General features: G+C 51.4%; 1 protein-coding gene across 4 annotated transcripts in view; it reads right to left on the bottom strand.

Moving 5' to 3' along the window:
• The window catches only part of RASSF2 (Ras association domain family member 2), a 42,583-nt gene extending 22,598 nt beyond the window's left edge, over positions 1–19,985 (bottom strand). The window contains exons 1-2 of one of the 4 annotated variants that reach the window (XM_023217931.3): positions 19,882–19,985; positions 18,660–18,734 (exon numbers count right to left, since the gene is read on the bottom strand). The gene's annotated coding sequence lies outside the window, so the exon portion shown is untranslated. Of the gene's footprint in view, positions 1–18,659; positions 19,587–19,667; positions 19,821–19,881 lie in introns of those variants that run through there. The other 3 variants (XM_023217928.3, XM_023217930.3, XM_023217932.3) reach the window with 3 other exon arrangements.
• Positions 19,986–20,287: the final 302 nt, after the last annotated feature.

Here is a 20,287-nt window from a genome sequence, read left to right as displayed (position 1 = left end):
AATATTACAATGTGAAAGACAATTTAACTATACATTACAAAAACACAGGTAACAAAACTATGGGTCCAATTTTGTTTAAAATCTATGTAAGTATAAAATATGCATATACATACACACATTTACATGTATAAATATTTATTCAGATAGGTATATATATGTCAGGCTTTCTCCACCTTGGCACTATTACCATTTGTTTTGTTTTGTTTTGTTTTTTGACAAGGAGTCTCGCTCTCTTCGCCCAGGCTGGAGTGTAGTAGTGTGATCTCGGCTCAGTGCAACCTCCATCTCCCAGGTTCTGCTGCCTCAGCCTCCCAAGTAGCTGGGACTACAGGTGCCCACCATCACGCTTGGCTAATTTTTTGTATTTTTAGTAGAGCGGGGGGTTTCACCATGTTGGCCAGGCTGGTCTCAAACTCCTGACCTCAGGTGATCCACACGCCATGGCCTCCCAAAGTGCTGGGATTACAGGCATGAGCCACCACGCCCAGCAGCACTATTACCATTTGGACCTGGCCCATTCTTTTTTTATTTCTATTTGTAGAGATGGGATGTCACTTTGTCACCTGGGCTGGGAGTGCAGTGGCATGATCATAGCTCACTGCAGCCTCAAATCCCTGGGCTCCATCGATCCCCCTGTCTCAGCCTCCCGAGTAGCTGGGACTACAGGTGTGCCCCACCGCCCCTGGCCTGGGACTGTTCTTTGGCGTGAGACTGTCCTGTGCATCGCAGATGTTTAGCAGCATCTCTGGCTTCTACTCACTAGATGCCAGCAGCTCTACCCCAGTGATGATGACCAAAACTATTGCCAGATACTACTAAGTGCCCTCAGGGGCAAAATCACATTACTCACAACAGCCCAAAGGTGGAAGCCACCCAAGTGTCCACTGATGGATGAGCAGATAAGCAAAACAGAGTATGTGCATCCAGTGGATTATTATTCAGCCTTAAAAAGGAAGGAAATGCTGGCCCATGCTAGAACATGGGTGAGCCTTGAAGACAGTATAACAGGCCACACCCAAAAAGAAAAATACCACCTGATTCCACTTTTATGAGGTACCTAGAGAAGACAAAATCAGAGACTGATTTTATAGAATGGTGACGCTTCCAAACATAGAACGGTGGTTGCCAGGGGCTGGGAGGAAGGGGAAATGGAGAGTTTCTTAATGGGAACAGAGTGTGCAAGAGGAAGAGAGCTCTGGAGATAGATGGCGAGATGGGGTGGCACGAGCAGAACCCCAACCTGGAGAGGAGTCTGGACTTCATCTGGTGGGCAATGCTGGGCCATGTGTGTGTGGAGGATGAACAATGGCCCCCAGAGACACCCGGGGCCCAACCTGGAGCCTGTGAGTATTACCTTATATGGTAACAGGGACTCTGCAGATGTGATTAAATGAAGGATCTTGAAATGAAGAGACTATCCTGGATTATCGGGGGGGCCCTAAATGTAACCACCAGTGTCCTTATAAGAGGAAGGCTCTGCCCCAGCAGAGAGAAGGTGACATGACAACTGCAGCAGAGGGAGAAATCTGAAGACACTGCACTGTGGACAAAGACGGAGGAAGGGGCCATGAACCTTGAAGGCAGCTCACAAGCCGGGAAAGGCAAGGACACAGATTTGCCCCAGAGCCCCGGGTGCGAGCAGAGCCCTACCACCGGCTCAGTTTTGGCCCAGAGAAACTGACTTCAAACTTCTGGACTCCAGAATATGAGTATTACATTTCTGTTGTTTCAAACCACCAAGACCGTAGTCATTTTTCTCGGCAGCAAGAGGAAAACCAGGGGAATTCCGAGGGCAGGGATGCGATCTGATGCGCATTTTGGAAAGGTCACCCACCCAACGCCTTGCTTTGTGGAGAAATAACCCGGGAGAAGAGCGGCCAGGGGACCAGTTGCGAGGCCGGAGCCCGAGTTGGAGAGACAGACTCTAGAGAGTTGGAAGAGGAAGAGAAAAGTCCTGATGTGGGAAGCACACCCTTTTGTGCTGCCGGTGTGCCGGGTGTGCTGCAGGATGAAACGTGGGGTGACAGGCAGAGTCCTGGTGACACACGGGCTGCTGGCAAGGACCGCAATGTAGGCAGAGGTGCCACCTTCACAGTTGCTGACGTGAGGACCGAGACTGAGTTTCAGGCAGGCCCATGGAAACTTCCAGTGCAGATAACCAGAAGTACAGCAGGCCTGGGACCCCAGAGAGCGATTCCTGGCACGTGAGGTCAGGGGAGAGGATGAAGTCATCAAGAAAGAACAGAAGGGGCGCAGGGGGCAGGGCTGAGGGCAGGGTTCTGATTAACTCAGTGGGTCAGCATGGCCAGAGGAAGGAGTCCCTGGAGAAAGAGGGAAAACAGGAGACATGGTACCAAGGAAGCCCAGGAAACCAAGGAAGCCCAGGGGCCTTGAGAAGGAGGCCAAGGTCAGCAGAGCCAGGAGCTGGTGGTCGGAGTCCAAGGAAGGGGAACCCTGAGCAGCCTCTGTTACACCACACAAAGGTCATGGGGGAACTCAGCCAGGCTGATGGCACAGCCTGGTTGGAGTGGACATCAGGTGAGCAGCGCCTGCTGTCGGCAGCCCTTCTCACTCTCAACACTGGAGTCTTTCTTCAGCCAGAGGAAATGTTATTCTATCTTTCTTTGATTATTTCCCCTCTTCCTCCCATTCTTGGTTCTTTTTTGAGACAGTGTCTGGTTCTGTCAGCCAGGCGGGGATACAGTGGAGCCATTATAACTTACTGCAGCCTCAAACTCCTGGCCTCAAGCGATCCTCCTGCCTCAGCCTCCCGAAGGGACTGCAGGCATGGGCCACCACACCCAGATAATTTTTTTTTTTTAATTTTTCTTTTATAGAGACAGGGTCTTATTATGTTAACCAAGCTGGTCTTGAACTCCTGCCCACAAGTGATTCTCCCACCTCAGCCTCCCAAAGTGCTGGGATTACAGTGAACCACTACAGTACCCGGTCCATTCTTGGTTCTTCTGCGATCTCTTCTCTAGCACTACGCATCCATCCATCCCAGCAGCTACCCTCCATCTCCTTATTTTTCTCAGAATTCTCCAGCTAATCTAATTCACCAACTGAATTTTCTCCAGGATTCTTTCTTTCTTTGCCTCCAACATAACCTATCATTTGGTAATTTAGTTCTCCATCTATCCTGCTCTTAAGACAATTCTTTTTGATACCATGTCTTCTTAAATCCACTGAGAATACCAGTTAGAGAATTTGATTCTTAAAACTATTTGGTTGTGCAGAAAAAAATAGAGCAACAAAACAATAAACATAGAGAAATAGACCCAAATATATCTGGGAATATGGATTATAAGCAGCAGTTCTAAATAGCAGGGGAAAGGTAGCTTAATTTTTAAAACTGTCACTAGAGAATTGGCTGGCCTTTGGAAGGGGGAAGACAGGGAAGCGAAATCACTACCTTACTCCTTCCACCAAAAGAAATAATTGAATAAAAAATTTAAACACTAAAAACTAAAATGCTGAAGACATTGATACCAATCTGCGAGAATTTTAAACTTCTGTTTAGAAAAAAGAGTACACTATACAAAGTCAAAAAGGCAAATTAAAAACTGGGGAAAAATATTTACAAAACATATGGTAAAGGGCTAATGTCCTTAATACATAAAGGGCTTTAATAAATCAGTAAGAAAAAGGTCCTATGCTCATTTATAAAATGGGCAAAGGACATGCACAATAGTTCATGGAAAACTCAATACAAGAATTAATAAATCTGTGAAAAGGTGTTCAGCTTCCCTCATGTTCCTCCTTTTTACTTACCAGATGGGTACAAATCAGTCTGATGGCCCCAACTGTGGAAATTTTCTAGGGCTCAGCCACTCTCTACCTGTTGGGTGATCTCACGAAAGCCATAGCTATAACTCCGACCTATGGGCTCATGTTGCCCCATCTTTGTCTATGGCCTGACTTCTCCCCACCTTTTTTCTTACTTTTACATTTCTTGGGAAAAGAGTGTTAAAGAAAATATTTACATAGGCTACCCCATAGGTGAACTGAAATTACAGGTAGGTGACTCTAGGACCCAGTCCCTCTTTTGCCCACCTTAGGGCATCTGCAGCTTTCTTCACAAACTTTCCAGCCACCCTCACAAAGCACTGGCTCCCCGCAGCTAAAAAAACTAAGCTACATTCATATCCACCTTAGGGCAAGCAGCAGCAGCAGCAGCAGCAGCAGCAGCAATAACAGAGGACCGGAAATTCACAGTTAATTCTGATATTCCTTAAACAGAGCATTGTTCTCACACAAGGAAGGTCAGAGGAAGAAGCTTGATGGAACAGGCATGTGGACTCAATTGGATTCAACTGGACACTTCCTCCAAGGGTGCCTGCCAGTATCTGTGGCCTTGGAGACACGGATTCGTTCAGCTGGCTGGTTGCAACGCTTCTGCCTCCCCTGTTATTATCCAGAATTTATGGTGCTCTCCTGGGCTCCAAAATGCCTTGTAAGAACCATTTACAATCATCACTTCCGACAGTGCCTTGGGAATACAGATTAATGGTTGTTATGTCTTATAGGAGGGAAACTGAGTCAAGGAGGAATGAGGGACTTCCCACATCAGCCAGCATCTAGGCACAGAACCAAAATACCTCATCGTCTACCACACAGAGAAAGGAGAAGAGGGGCAGAAAGGGGACAAGAAGGAAGGGGAAGATTTTACACAAATCCTTTTTTTTTTTTTTTTTTTTTTTTTGGAGACAGGGTCTCATTCTGTCACCCAGGCTGGAATGCAGTGGCACAATCACAGCTCACTGCAGCCTTGATCTCTTGGGCTCAAGTGATTCTGTCACCTCAATCTCCTGAGTAGCTGGGACCACAGGTGCACACCACCATACCTAGCTAATTTTTTATTTTTTGTGGAGATGGAGACTTGCTATGTTGCTCAGGCTGGTTTCAAACTCCTGGCCTCAAGCGATCCTCCTGTTCTGGCTTCCCACAGTGCTGTGATTAAAGGTATGAGCCACCTCTCCTGGCTCAAAAATCATTTTTAATATGGAGCCAGTCTTTGGAAGTCGAAAACATATTTAAATCTACTGAACTTCCTCTATGAACATAGTTACTTACGCTTTCTAGAATTCTAAATCAGTACTTCTTTTTAGAAACAACACTTTAGAAAATAAAGCATATATTGAATGTCTACTGACCACAAAGCATGTCTACTAAAATAGCTAGAGATGTGAATACAGCTGGGCTTGCCTCGTTGAGACATGAGCCTCCCAGGTTCCAGTCATGCTGGAACCCTGTTGGGGCTACCAACCAGTCAGTTTTCCCTCTGGCACTGGCTTCATGCTTGGGCAGAATGTTCCAGATTCTCCTCAGCTCCATTAAATGGCTGGGCAGTGCATTCTGCTTGTCAGTGGAATTCAGCTGGTTACGTGGAGACCCATTCACGACTTCCTGACTGCCTGAAAGACAACTTGCAGGTAAGACCTTCCCTAAGACCCAAGAGCACGTCTTTACGAAGGGAAAGTCTTAGCAGGACAAAGGGAAGGTCCTCCGGCAGTTTAATATGATGACATCCCAGTCACAGAGAACTTTCTGAGCCTACTTTGTATGCTCTGTGAGTGTGCCCACGCACCCCCTCAGACCCAGATTCACATGTTCTAGCCTCGACCCTCATCAAAACTTACCTCCCCCTATAAACGAACCCTGAGGCCCCTGGACAACGCAGGGACAGGCACTCCCACTTCGGCCTGCCCTTCAGCACAGCACGTACCCCACACGGAAGTCACCTGCTGGTGTTTCTGTCCCCCCGTGGGCCTGGAGCTTCCTTTCTGGTCCCCAGCCCCCAGCTCCCAGCCTGGGCCTCTCTCCTGCACCTGGGTTATTGTGATTACTGCTTCCAGGAAGGGGATGGGATCAGCAGTCTGTCCAGGGACACTAACCTGCTACCTTAGGCCAGGGGATTCCAAGAAGCCGAGCCTGAGAGAAAGCTTTGGCATGTGATTTATTGTGCAGGTGTTTTCAGGAGAAACCTGTAAGGGAGTTGGGGAGGCAGGGCGGGGGCAGCGGGAGGAGCTAGGAATGAGGTGGGTTCAGCTGGAGCCCAGCCACAGCTGATCCCTTGGGGAGCTCTGTGGTGTCAAGGGCCCCCAGAGTTGTCCTACTTGGAGGCGGGCAGGTGGCGCTTCTAGACCACTGCGTGTCAGTTACTGGCAGAGAGCCAGCCCCTAGGCATTTCCCTGCAAGAGAATTCTCAGGAAACGTGTGCAGCTAAGACCCAGCACCGTCAACATGCATAGCATGCCATAGATTAAGGGGCCCTGGGTGGTACAGCAGTATCCATTACACCTGCTCCACATCTGAGATTGAAGCAACTACTGGGTCCTCAGTGTCCCCCACCCACTCTCAAGTTGGGAGGAAACAGCTGCCTACTCAGGACCAGCCTGGTGCTGGAGCCTAGGCTGCAGGAACAGGGTCAGCATCGCCCAAGCTCTGGACCAGTTGAAGCCCTGCAGCAATTGCACGAAGCAGCATCCTTTCCCTTCCTTCCTGCAGACCCCACTCGCAGGTGTTTCCAGCCTCCCACACGAGGCCTCCCCAAGAATAAATGCAGGGCTGGCCAAGCCCTTGAAATTCACAGGCTCAGCTTCCTGAGAGGAGAGCACACACGAAGTCCTCAAGATGCTCTCGGAGGTGGGAAAGGCACCTGGAGCTCCCAACAAAGACAATAGAATCCCCTCTGCTCTTAGGTCTTGCTTCCTCCAAACGCTCCATGGTCAGGGATCCCGGAGAATGTGCCACCTTTCCTTGGTCTCAGAGCATCCCCAGGCCCCTGGCTCACCCTACATGGTTTCACTTCCAGCCTGGAGACCCAGCACCTCTCATCTTATTTATGAATTGGAAAGTCCTCCAAGGGAGGGGCAGCCCTGGCAGGAAAGCCCAGGGTGAGAGAAGGGAAGAGCCCCCTTTGGTGGTCACTTTTGCTTTTTGTTTTCTGAATTGTCTTCCTGGTTGTAGAGCAGGGGCCAGGCCCCAACCACCCCCACCTCAGCTCCCACTGGGGGTAAGGGAGGGAGAGCAACAGCTGTTCTATAGGATCCAGGCAGCCCCAGTCTCTGAGACAGGCTTGCGGAGGAGAGGGCTTTCCATGGAGAATTCCCGGGGTGGCAAACCCCACAGAGCCACCACCTGACCAGTGGGAGGGCTGGGCACTTGCCAAAGCCTTGACTGAAACCAAGGATGGGGGACAGTGGGAAGAGGTGGCTTACAGACACCCGACCTCACAGGGATTCTGACTCTGGCTGTTCATTAAACTCCCAGAGCAGGGGCAGGGAGGGAGTAGAGAAAGGGGTTGCTTTAAAAATCCTGATGTCAGCGAGGGCATGGTGGCTCCTGCCTGTAATTGCAGCACTTTGGGAGACCATGGCATAAGGATGGCTTGGGGCCAGGAGTTCAAGATCAACCTGGGCAACACAGTGAGACCCCATCTCTACAAAAAATAAAAAAATAAAAAATTAGCCAGGCATGGTTAATGCCTGTGGTCCTAGCAACTCAGGAGGTGCACCCCTGTAAGTCCTAGCTACTCAGGAGGCTGAGGTGGGAGGATCGCTTGAGCACAGGAGTTTGAGGTTACAGTGGGCTATGATGGTACCACTGCACTCCAGTCTGGGTGATGGAGTGAACCTCTGTCTTTAAAAAATCAAATCAAATCAAATCCTGACATCCAGATTGCAGCCCAGATCAATTACATCAGACTCTAGGGGAGGGGCCCAGGCAGAAGCATTTTCAAAGCCCCCCCAGGTCATGCCAGTGTACATCCAGGGCTGAGCACCACTGTGGAACCTGTAGAGAAAGAGCTGTGTAGACTGAGGACATCACCATAAGTATTTCAAAGCAGCCCTTCAAGAAAGGAAGGGATGAAATTTTCTAAAAACAAACGGAGTTGGGTATTTAGCACCATCTCCCTGCTACTAATATTTCCAAGGAGAAAGGGGACAGTGTAGAGCGTCCCACAGCGTCCATGTGTGCAGGCACTGAGCTGATGCAAAGGGCTCCTTCTTGCAAGCCAGGGCACCATGTCACAGAAGCCCGACCCCAGCCCCAGGCCCCAGGTCTGATGCAAAGGAAACGCTCACTGGGGACCTGTAGCTTCCCCTTTTGGGGCCTGTGCACGCCTCTTCTCTGAGCCCTGCCCCTCCCTCTGAGGACACCCTGGATCTCCTGGGTTGGAGAAGAAAGTTGCTGGACACAGTGCTTTCCACTACATTGTTAAAGACCGACTGGCCAGGTCTCCTGAGGGAATCTGCTTTGTAACCAAGCAATGGCAGAGGAGATAGTGCTGATCCCTCTGCACTTCGGACCCTTCGTAGTGGGGCAGGAAGCGGTGTGGATGGCAAACAGGAAACCCCAGCCCCATTGCACCACATGAGGAAGGAGACTTGAGCTGCAGGCTGGGGCCCTGCCAAGACCTAGAGATGGTAAGAGATGCCAGATCATGCTTCCCAAACCCAAGCCTGTCCTGGGCATGGGCAAAATGTGGGCTGCCTCAGAAGGAAATGGCCCACTCTGCCTGCTGCCTTCCTGCATTATGGAACAGAAGCCCCGTCACTGCTTGGACTCTTTTAACCCCTACACCAACCTCATTAAGAAAGAAACTTTATTATCCTCATTTTGCAGTTGAACAGTTGAGGCACAAAGAAGCGATGCCACTTGCCCAAAGACACACAGCTAGGAAGGAGCGGAGCTGAGGCTCAAATCCAGGGCGGTGCAGCTGCCAAGCGGAACCCTTATAGACTACAGCTTCTCTTGAGGTGGTAAGGAAGAAAGTGCTTCCAGCCAAAAATCAGTCAACCCAACTGTATTCTGGAGGAGTGGTTCTCCCCCTTGAGTGTGTATTGGAATCCCTCCGAGGGCTTGTTAAAATACAGACTGCGGGTCCCTTTGTCCCAGTTTCTGATTCAGCAATTCTGGGGTGGGGTCTGAGAAGGTGCAGTCCTAATAAGCACCCAGGGCTGCTGCTGCTGCTGGTAGCTGGCTCGAGGTGCTTTATCTTAGTCCCTCCAAGAACCTCATGGGGAAGGCTTCACTTTAGCCATTTTACAGATGAGGAAACAAGGTCCCAGAGGTTAGGTGGCTTGTCCCAGGTGGCAGAGGCGACACGAAGCCCAGTGCTCCTTTGGCTCTCTGGCTGAGCGCTGGATCTGAGAGGCTCTCTATGGAGCAGCAGCAGCAGGTTGGCTCCAGTTACCAACCCACAGCAGGCTGTGGATCCTCCCTGGGGATGGGAGGTGAGTGAGTGACCAGCCTAGAGGACAAGCTGTGGAAAAAGCAGACCCTGAAGGGGCCAGGGAGAGAGGCCCAGAGCCACAGGTCCAGGACATGGGTACTTGTAGTCACAGAGCCATCGACTCTCAGTCCCGTATCACACACTGGGTGGGACACTGAGGGGACAATGAACTACCCCTCCCACTCACAGGCCCCATAGACCATCCCCACCCCATTCCCAAAAAAGCCTCGATGCTTGGTAAATGACAGGTACAGGCCCTTCCTGGCAAGCTACCCCGCTCCCATCCCTGGAGCTGCCCCTGCCTGGCCCACCGACACAGGAGGAACTGAGATGCACCAAGGGCCGTGCTGGGGTTTCTTCAAGCAGGTCAGCCTACGAAGCCCCGGCTCTTCCACCACCAACTGCGGCCCAGCCCAGCCCTCCCTGCCCAAGCCTGGGTTCCCAGACGCGACTGCGAGAGATGGGAGGAAGCAGTCCTGGGACTCCTGCCGGAAAGGCCTGCCTCCAACTCCACACCAGTGGGCGGGTGGCCAGGTGAGTGACCCAGAAGGCCACCGCTGGGCCCACCCAGACAATGGCCTCGCAGGCCAGAGAGGCAGCCACATGTTTACAGGGAAGCCCCACCGGCGTCCACAAGTGCCTGACCTTTAGGATGGATGTTGTAGAAGGAAACTCAGAGCCCTTAGCCTCTAATCAGAGAGCCAGGGCGCTGGAGCAGGACAAAAAAAGGAAGCGTAGAGGAAGCACAGAATCCAGAAAGAAGCAGCTGTGTGTGCGTGGGTGTGAGCATAGCTCCCGGTGTGCGAGAGTCCCGTGTGTGGATGGAGGGTATAGGCGGGGGGTGGTGTATCGCACTGTGTGTGTGTGTGTGTGTGTGGATGGAGGGTATGGTTGGGGAGTGGTGTATTGCTGTGCATGTGTGTATGTATGTGTCCACACGCATGGTGTGTGTGCTTGGTATGTGTAGAACTAGACTCTGGCTCAGAGAAACTAAAGACCTAGAATGCTAACCAGCCAAGACATAGCCCCTTGTGGGCTCCAATTCAACCAAGTGACAAATTCCTTGTGGCTGTGGAACCCAAGGGGAGAGTGGGAAGTTGGCGGAGACAACACTGGCCCCAATAAAGCAAATAAGACTAGATACTCCCTGGCCTGCATTTCTCAAAGCCAAGCCAGTTTATAGGGTAGTTTTAATGTCTACCTGGGGAAGAGCAAGGTAAGCTTTCCTCCTGTCCAGTAACTACGGGATTTAAGGGAGGCCACCCTGCAGAGAGTGCCCGAGGCCTGTGTCCCCAAGTGCTCCTGCTGGCCTATCTGAGGGTTCTCCTCCCAGCTTTGCAGAGAGAGAGACAGACTGATCCAAGCAGGTAAGGAGGGGCTGGCTCCGGGTCCCCTGTTTCCTACAAGTTCAGATTTCTTTGGTAGCCACGCTTCCTGTTTACTGAGTGGTTTCCAAGTCACAGGCCACTCAGACTCATCTCTGACTTCACATCCCCTTCCTCAAGGGAACCCCAGCATTCTTCCTTTTTTGGTGCTATAGGCTGAGACTCTGAGCTCTGTGTGCAGCGATCTTGGGGTTTCCTCTACTCGCCACCTGGGGATAGGACTGAAAACCCAAAAGCTAGGAACGCTGGCCTCCTCCACCCCCAGATCCCAGCAGGTTCCTTGGACTTGAAAAGCAGTGAGTGGGGAGAGCTAAGGAAGTGCTGGGTGTGTCCAGGGCCCTCGGGGTGGTGGGGGGAGCAGTCACTGCGGCGCATCTGACATCCTCCCTCCTTTAACCTTGAGTTAACGCACCCAGCAACCTGTGTGGGGAAATTCCCCGCTCACAGCGAATCTCAGACCCCTCCTAGTGCCAGGAGAAATGGCACATCGGGGGGTTTCCAGACCATTTCCAGGGGAAGTTTGCCACAGTAGCACACTCACACCCTCCTCTGTCTACCCTGGGCACAGCTGACCAGCCCTAAAGGAAAGTCAGCCCCATGAAAAGCAGAACTGCTCCTCCACACGGCCTGCCGAGGCGGCTCTATCAAACCTCTGTACACCCCCACGACTGCCTAAGATTCAAAGGGCAGCTGCCCACGAGGCAGGGCCAGGTGAAGAGACCGTGAGTGCTCTCCCAGGCTCACGCTCTTACCAACTCACTGGAGGAGCCGCGGGCACTTCAGGGAACTCACCTAACAAGGAACTCACAGCATTTGCCTCAGAGCAAATGTCCCAGAGAAAAGCCACCTGACCCACTCCCGTGACCCCTGAAGAGAGACTCATGTGACCTGGTTTCCCGGTTCTGGGTCCCGCAGTTTCCTGAGCTGACCTGTGGGCACACTCTGCCTCACCAGCCCCCCACTCCGTGGCACCATGGCCCCGACTGTACACAAAAGAGCCATCCTTGCCCCAAATGTCTGTGTGATCAGCTGTAAGGCCCTACATGGCACTTTAGGAAGGGGCATTGATTATCTGAGGCTACCACCCATTTCCCCCAGAGTACCTGAGGCCTCGTGGACCCCACCACAGTCCCCCTGCATCCCATGTCATGCTATGGACAAAACATTCAACAGCCAGCCCTACAGCCGCCGGGATGGGTGTTTAACAGGGCAGGGGTTTGGCACACACAAAGGAGGCTTGAAATAGAAAGGCAGAGACCCTCCTTCTCGAGCTTCAAGAAAGCTAGTCTCCATACAACTCCACTTCTACCTGGTTTGAATCTTTCTCTCCCTGCATGGCAGCTGCTCCATCAAAGTCATGGCGAATCATGAGCCCAACCTTCCAAACCCATCACCACACAGAAAACCCTGAGATTCAGCAGCAGGGGGTCTGGGCCCCATGGACCAGCTGCCAGCAGCCAGCAAGCCACGCTGTGGTCAGCTCCCAAGCCAGTGGTGCTGCACACCTGCACCCTGGCCACTTTTGTCCTGTGAGGCTGAGATGGAGGCAGCACCCTGACACTGCCTGGGCCAGGAAGGACAGTCGGGACCACATGACCCAGCTTGAGATGGAATCACCAGGGGCCAAATACCACAACTGTCTGCCAGGGCTTCCCTTTCCTTTCTATTACATAAGTAAAATAAACATTTTTTTGTTTTATTTTTAAAATACAGGTCAGGTTCCATGGCTTACACCTGTGATCCCAGCAATTTGGGAGGCCGAGACAGGAGCATCGCTTGCATGCAGGAGTTCAAGACCAGCTTGGGCAACATGGCAACATCTTGTCTCTACAAAAAATAAAAAATTAGCTGGGTGTGGTGGCATGCACCTGTAGTCCCAGCTACTTGGGAGGCTGAGGTGAGGCGGGAGGATGACTTGAGCCCAGAAGGTGGAGGCTGCAGTCAGCTATGACTGTACCAGTGCACTCTAGCAAGGGCAACAGAGTAAGACCCTGTCTCAAAAACAAAAATGAAAAATATATAGAGATAAATGAAAAGATTAATATCCACAAAAGGACAAATATTGTTTGATCCCATTTATATGAGGTAGCTAGAAGAGGCAAATTCATAAAGACAGTAAGTAGACTTGAAGCTACCAGGAGCTGGAAGGATATAGGAGTGAGGGGGTTATTGTTTAATGGGTACGGAGTTTCTGTTGGGAATGACAAGAAAGTTCTGGACATGGATAATGGTGATGGGTTGTACAACATTGTGAATATCGTTAATGCCACTAATTTGTACACTTAGAAATGGTTACAAGGGTAAATTTTATGGTATGCATATTTTACCAAAATAAAAAATAAAAATAAACTATTACATATGAAAAAAGATGAAGATCGAAATCTCCCAAAACTCCACCACGCAGAGATAATCACTATTAACATTTTACCATACATCCTTCCAGATGCTAATATAAATGGGTGATACAGTTTGTAAAAATAGCACACAGTTTGGTAACCTGCTTCTTAAAAATATATCATATTCCGGTGGCTCACACCTGTAATGCCAGCACTTTGGGAGACCAAGGCAGGTGGATCACCTGAGATCAGGAGTTCAAAACCAGCCTGGCCAACATGATGAAATCCCATCTCTGCTAAAAATACAAAAAATTAGCCGGGCGTGGTGGTGCACCTGTAATCCCAGCTACTCGGGAGGCTAAGGCAGGAGAATTACTTGAACCTGGGAGGCGGAGATTGCAGTGAGCTGAGATCACACCATTGCACTCCAGCCTGGGCAACAAGAGTGAAACTTCGTCTCAAAAAATATATATATCATATTCTTCCATGTTAATAGCTACACACCTGCAGCCTATGTTTTTGCAGCCACATGGTATTCCAGAGTATGGATATGCCATGGTTAACTAATGTATGACTGTTGGGCATTTGGTCTCCATTTGTCACTATGGAGTGTTGTCATTATTATAAATAATGCTGCGAGGGACATCCCCATATACATATTTTTCTGCATTTATCCAATTACATCCCTAGGGGAAGAATTCCTAGGGGTGGAACTGCTGAGTCAGGGACTTATTTGGGAGGGTTGTCAACAGAGCATTAAGAGTAAAACTACATCAAGATGTTGAGTTCTGTCACAGAAAGTTCTCTTTCTCCACACAGACTTTTCTCCAGACCTCCTTCCAAAAAGAGCCAGGTATTAAACATTTACCAGCACATCACTGGTCATAACCTAGGAATGCAAACCGTGAGCAGACTCCACTCGGGTGTCTATAATGTTGCATAGTGATTCAGAAAGGAAGGGACCGTCCATTTCATAAGAAACCAGTCCCTCCCTCCGCACCTCTCCAGTCCTCCTCTGGAGACACACCATGCTGGAGCCCTGAGGTGAAACTGATATACAAGACAAGTAGGATTATACTGGGTTAATGTCCACTGAATTCCCAGCAGGAAGGACTCTAGGAAGGGCCAGTGCAGGGTGTCTCATGGTGGGTGCCACATATGTAGTCCACACAAAAGGTTTTTTTGTCATTAAAGGTTTTTAAAGGTTTTGTTCTTGTATAGACAGAAGGACAAGGCAATGACTCTTCTGAAAGAGGTCAAGGGTTAGAAGGGACACATGGAATCATTTAATCCCTTGCCTTGGAGATGGGGAAACTGAGAGTCAGAAAGTCTCACAGCATAAATGTTTCAATAATAATTAGCCAGACGCAGTGGCTCACGCCTGTAATCACAGCATTTTGGGAGGCTGAGACAGGTGGGTCACTTGAGGTCAGGAGTTCAAGACCAGCCCGGCTAACATGGTGAAACCCCGTATCTACTAAAAATACAAAAATTAGCTGGGCATGGTGACATGCACCTGTAGTCCCAGCTACTTGGGAGGCTGAGGCAGGAGAATCGCTTGAACTCAGGATGTAGAGGTTGCAGTGCGCCAAGATCATGCCACTGCGTTCCAGCCTGGGCAACACAGTGAGACTCCATCTCAAAAAAACAATAATAATTATAATCATTAAATGCACCCCAGAAGTATCTCACATGTGGGTGAGGTTCAACCGGTTCATGGCAGCGCTTGAACATATCCCATGTCTTCGATGCCTAGTGCAAATCTTATCCTCCCCTTCCCATGTACACAATTGGAAATTGAAATCACTGGGGTCACATGCTGACTTAGTCATGGCCAGATGTGTGCTGGGGCCAGCTCCCACTGGCTCTCAGGTGCCAATGGCGCACAACTCTTCCCAACTGAGTGTTCACTGACACCAGGTTGGTAGAGTGAAGTCAGCCATAGTGGGGATATTTATTTGTATCACATAAATTGGAAAACACCACAAAGCAGGGCTTCCCCCAAAACCCTTACCAAGAGCCAGGTGTTAAATATTTACCAGCACATCACTGGTCACAACCTAGGAATGCAAACCATGTGCAAGTGACCTCAGCTTCCTCATCTAACCTAAGAGCAGCCTCTCTCTCCAAGCACCTAACTCTCTATGTTCCACCGTAATACACACTCCCAAATCCATCACAGCCTGCTTCTAGCCAGCAAATGGTTTTCTACATACTTGCTATGTGCCAGGCTGAGCACAGGGTCATTTGACCTGTCATTTGACCCTCACAATATTGCTGTGAGATAGTTATTATAATTTCCATCTTATAGTTAGGGAAACCGAGTCTTTTCTTTTCTTTCTTTTCTTTTTTTTTTTTTTTTTTTTTTCGAGAGGAAGTTTTGTTCTTGTTGCCGAGGCTGGAGCACAATGGCAAGATCTCAGCTCACTGCAACCCCTGCCTCCCAGGTTCAAGTGACTCTCCTGCCTCAGCCTCCTGAGCAGCTGGGATGACAGGTGCCCGCCACCATGCCCGGCTAATTTTTGTATTTTCAGTAGAGACGAGGTTTCACCACGTTGGTCAGGCTGGTCTTGAACTCCCGAACTCAGATGATCCACCCGCCTCGGCCTCCCAAAGCACTGGGATTACAGGTGTGAGCCACCGTGCCCGGCCTGAAACTGAAACTTTTAATGACTTTTAACTATAGGTTAAAGCCTGTCTTAGGTTGGTTTCACCCAAAAGTAGATCGTGAAATAAGAATTCAAGTTCAAGTACAAAGGGAGTGGTAAAGTGAGATGAGGAAGTGAGCGAGCTAACACTATGAGCAGTCGGGATTCAGTCCTGCAAGGGAACTCTTAGAGACAGCACAGAACATGCCCCAAACTTATCCCAACAGAGAGGCGAGGAAGCTGGAGTATTTGCACACCTTCTCCCATCAGTCATTGGTTGAGACCAGTGGAACATGGGCAGGAGGCTGACAGCATCTATTACATTATCCAGTATCCCACAGCTAGGAAATGGTAAGATGCAATTCAAACTCCAAATCCAATACTCTTTTCATGACATTTATAAAAATGAGCACTTCACCGGATGCCAACGACGGTTAAAGCACAATGCTGATGAAGTAAATCTACTTTGCCAAATCACTTTGGGTCGACATGTTCAAAGGAAGCACAGGTATTTCTCTGCCAGTTTTCACCAATTGACAGAATAGGAAAAGCCCTTGGAAGTCACTTTGCCTGTTCCACAGAAATGGATGAGAGGGTCTGTCTCTGGTACCACCACAGCTGCCTTGAGCAGCAGTTCCCCAGCCCCAAGCTGTCACCCCAAACAGCTGCATCAACCTGTAATGACAGGCTTTAGAGTCTGCCATCCCAGAAATGATAAAAGATGACCCACTGGCTGCCCAGCCCAAGTCAGAGGATGTGCCACCCTCCTTCCCTGGTGCTTCCTGCCCCATTCCCAACCCCCACTTCACACGGCCACGTGGTCCACGGGAACCCACAAGAGGCCAAATAAATGAAACCAGCAGTGAGACCTGTGGGAGCTCACTCCACCTTGAGGACATTTATACATTCTTCTGGGCCAGGCACAGTGGCTCACACCTGTAATCCTACAGGTGTAGGCTGTGGAGGCTGAGGCAGGAGGATGGCTTGAGCCCAGGTGTTTGAGACCAGCCTGGGTAACATAGCGAGACTTCATCTCTATTCAAAAAATAAAATAAAAACTTAACTGGGTATGGTGGCATATGCCTGGGGTCTCAGCTACTCAAGAGGCTGAGGTGGGAGGATTGTTTGGGCCCGGGAGATTGAGGCTGCAGTAAGCCATTATTGCACCACTGCACTCCAGCCTGGGCAACAGAGACCCCATGTCAAAAAAACAAATAATAAATACAAATAAAAAATAAAAATTCTTCTTGTAGACAGGGAGGTATTGAAATAGGACAGTGTGTCATTGGAGTAAACAACTGGACCACATTGTGAAGAGTATTAGGGAGGCAGCAGGAGGGAATTGCTACCCTCGCTTTATAAACCCAGCTGTGGCAGCTCTCAGCTACTACAGATTGAAGATAGACTCTGAACATCTTGTTCCATTCCAAGCACGCTGCTGAGACCTGCCCTGTTTCTCGCTCTGGGGGAGATGAGTCCTGGGACTACTCGTGGGGTCACTCAGTCCATCTCCCAGCCTCTCCGTGAGACTCTCTGGCAACCTGACCCTGCCTCTCTGCCCCCACCTCCCACTCAGTAAGGACACTTCCTGCCAAAATATCCTAAAGAGGTCTGAAAGCAATAATCAGGCCCAGGTTCTTTTGTGCTTTGATGACAGGTCCCTTCTCTGGCAAGCAACGTCGTCCAGCCCTCTGAGACAGCAGATGCACACCCTGGGCACCTCTCCAGCCGAGTCGCTCAGCCATTCCTAAGCAGCTCACGCATGGAACGCAGACATGAAGCCTGACTCCGGGGCACCAGGAAATAGACCAAGAAGTAAAAGCAAAACCAATAGCAACTGGGATGTCTCAGGTGGGTCAGAGCATCCGAAGGATTGAAAACAAGGCATAGGGCTGTCCACCACACCAACTGACTCCTAAGATGACACAAACTGGCGAGAAGACCTGAACCTCCAAACAGAAGCCATGTAGAGACCCAGAGAGGTAGGCTGTGGAGCACCAGGGACAGAGTGAGGCCACGCTCAGGCAAGTGGGGATGATGCTGGCTGGAGATACAGCAGATGCGGGCACAGCCCCAGTTGGCCAGATGCGGAGGGCACACAGTCCCCTTCCCCTGGAGGAAGGCATGAAAAAGGACCTCAGATGCCTGGTCTCCTCTCAGCCAGGCTTCTCAAAGGGGCCATGATGATTCCAACCCAATTTCAGCAGCATAAAAATGAGGGGAGTGGAGCACTTGGGATATGTCTAGGCTGCACCCCAAGGCTTACCATGTGTCTCCCCGATATTCCACCTCTGCTCTTCCATCTGCTGAAGGAGGAGCGGAACTCACCTTCCAGCCTCTGTAATGACAGGCTTTAGAGTCTGCCATCCCAGAAATGATAAAAGATGGAATCCCAAGCTGTACCAGTCCACACTCCAGGTGCCCAGGCAGGCTGTACACTGTGCCTCCACCTTCTCCCAGGGGAAGAACTCCCACTCTTTCCAAAACTACCCCCTCTCCAAGCTCAGCCATCATTTGAGGCCCTCTTCTACCCCTGTGAGGCCTGCTGGACTGCCACAGCCCCTAGGCATCAGGCTGACCTGTCCAGAGGAGAAAACACAGCTGCTGCCCACACCCAATGCCCCCACGCAAGGGTCTCTGATCCCAAATGGCCACCACCCAGGTAGATGCCACACTGTGTCCCTGGGACACTACATTTGAACGCGAGTGTTTTGGTTTTTTTGAAAATTGACTCTCCTCAAACAACCCGATATATCTTTGCCATGCGAGATTTCTTTAATTCTTCAGACCACCTGCAGAAAAAGTGCCTAGTAAGTAAATCTGGATTTATTAGTCAAATCAGCCTAGCTGCAGATTCCTCATCCAGATGTTCCTGAAAGAAGGCCCCTGGCTCTGTCTTCCTGGCTGTTTAAAAGAGTCATTGTTTCTAATTCTTTCCTCCCATTGTACTAAGATCAACTGTGGCAGGAACTGGGTCCCCCTCCAGGACAAACTGTTGTTTGTCAGCTGATGGGTTCATACATTCATTCATCATTTACAAGGTACTTACTATAACCCCAGCCTGCCCTAGACACAGCCTCTGCTCTCCGGAAAAACACGTTCTAGGCTCCGGGATTCCAGATACCTGGGAAATAGAGTGCACGCAGTGATGAGAGGCCTCGTGCTCGGCTTCTCCTGTCACTGAGGCGCAGAGGAGCTGTGGACAGCCCGGACCCACGCAGCGCCCCAGAGGTGAAACAGAACCCTTAGTCTCCCTGTGAGGCCACTGGCACTCTCGGCTGTCCCCAGAACTCTCCGACTTAGAGCTGAATGCAAAGTAAGCGCTCGAAATGCAGAAGTAGCCGGGGCCGCCCACGGCGGCACCTGCCTCGCTTGGGGCGAGAGAAGACGCCAGGCTGAGGTCCCCAGCGACCTCCGGCACCAGCTCCGAAGGAGGGCGGGGAGACAGCAAAGGGGAAGTGCCCGGAGGCCAAGGGCCCCCGCTCACCCTGTGCCCTTCTGAAGCGCGCCGCCTCCTCGAGCTGGGGACTAGGACCCGCCTCGGGGAAATCTGCCTAGAAGACGGCAGCGGATTGGGGTCGGGCACTCTCCGGGTCTGTCGGGGCCTCCCGAGCCCTGCACCTGCCACGCCGCCCCACCTCGCCGGGAAGTCTCAGAGACCCCGGGGATGGGGTGGGAGCGCCTTCCCATCGCGGGCTCAAAAAGAAGTAAGGACACCCCCAGGGGTCTGAGAAGGAGGACAAGCTCTAACCCACAACTTTCTTCGGACACAAGGCAGGCCGGCTGGGGCTCTGCGCCTACACGGCCCCGCGGGGGCGAGGAAGGGGAGTCGGCGCACCCCGGGAGCTCCGCGGCTGGGGGAGGAAAGAGGAGACAAGAAGCAGGCGAGGACTAAGGGGCTGACCCAGCCGGGATAGGGACCATCGTGGAAAAACTTTGGCGAGGTGGGGGGACGCGGAAAGAGAGCGGCCCGCGCCCTGCACCTTGCGCCCGGCATCCCGCGCCAGTGCCTCGCTCCCAGTGCCCCGCGCCTCGCGCCTCGCGCCCCGCGCCTTGCCTGCACCCCGGGCCAGCTGCATCGCGCCCGCGCCGCGGGAACCGTGGAGTTGGAAAGTGGGGGCGCCTCGGCCAGCGATCGGCGGGCCGGGCTCAAATCCAGCCAGGCTGGGCAGGCGGTGGCCGCGCGATTGGGGACCGGGCGCCCCGCCCTCCTCGGTCCCCTCCTCCTTCCTCTCCTTCCCTCCCGCCCCTTGGCCTTTTTCAGCCCCTACCGAGTCTGCTAGTCCGCTGTCCCCTCTTTTTTCTCGATCTTCGTATCACTCCCCACCCCTTCGCCTTGCCTTCGCCTTTCTTCCTCCCCTTGTCTCCCGCCCCCTCCTCTTCTCCCCTCCCCTCTAGGGGCGGAGCTTCTCCCCTCCCTCCCAGACAATGCTGTGGCTGCGTCCCCTTCCCCGCCAGCCCGTCCAGGCTCCCGCCGCCAGCGATTCTTCCGGGCTGGGGGTGGGGAGGGGGTGGGAGTGCAGGGTTGGGGAGGATGAGCTGGCTCCCCTCACCTCCTTGCTGCTGCCCTCTCCAAGAGGGTTGGAGACTTAGCCCAAGCTGCTTGGTTCACCCGGCGCTGTGACAGCCACTCCCAGGGAACAGACACGCAGCCCCACCAAGCCCACCTCCAGCGGC

Source organism: Piliocolobus tephrosceles, chromosome 20 (assembly GCF_002776525.5).
Source record: "Piliocolobus tephrosceles isolate RC106 chromosome 20, ASM277652v3, whole genome shotgun sequence".
Taxonomy (NCBI): Eukaryota; Metazoa; Chordata; class Mammalia; order Primates; family Cercopithecidae; genus Piliocolobus; species Piliocolobus tephrosceles.
This window is presented reverse-complemented; position numbering and strand designations above follow the sequence as displayed.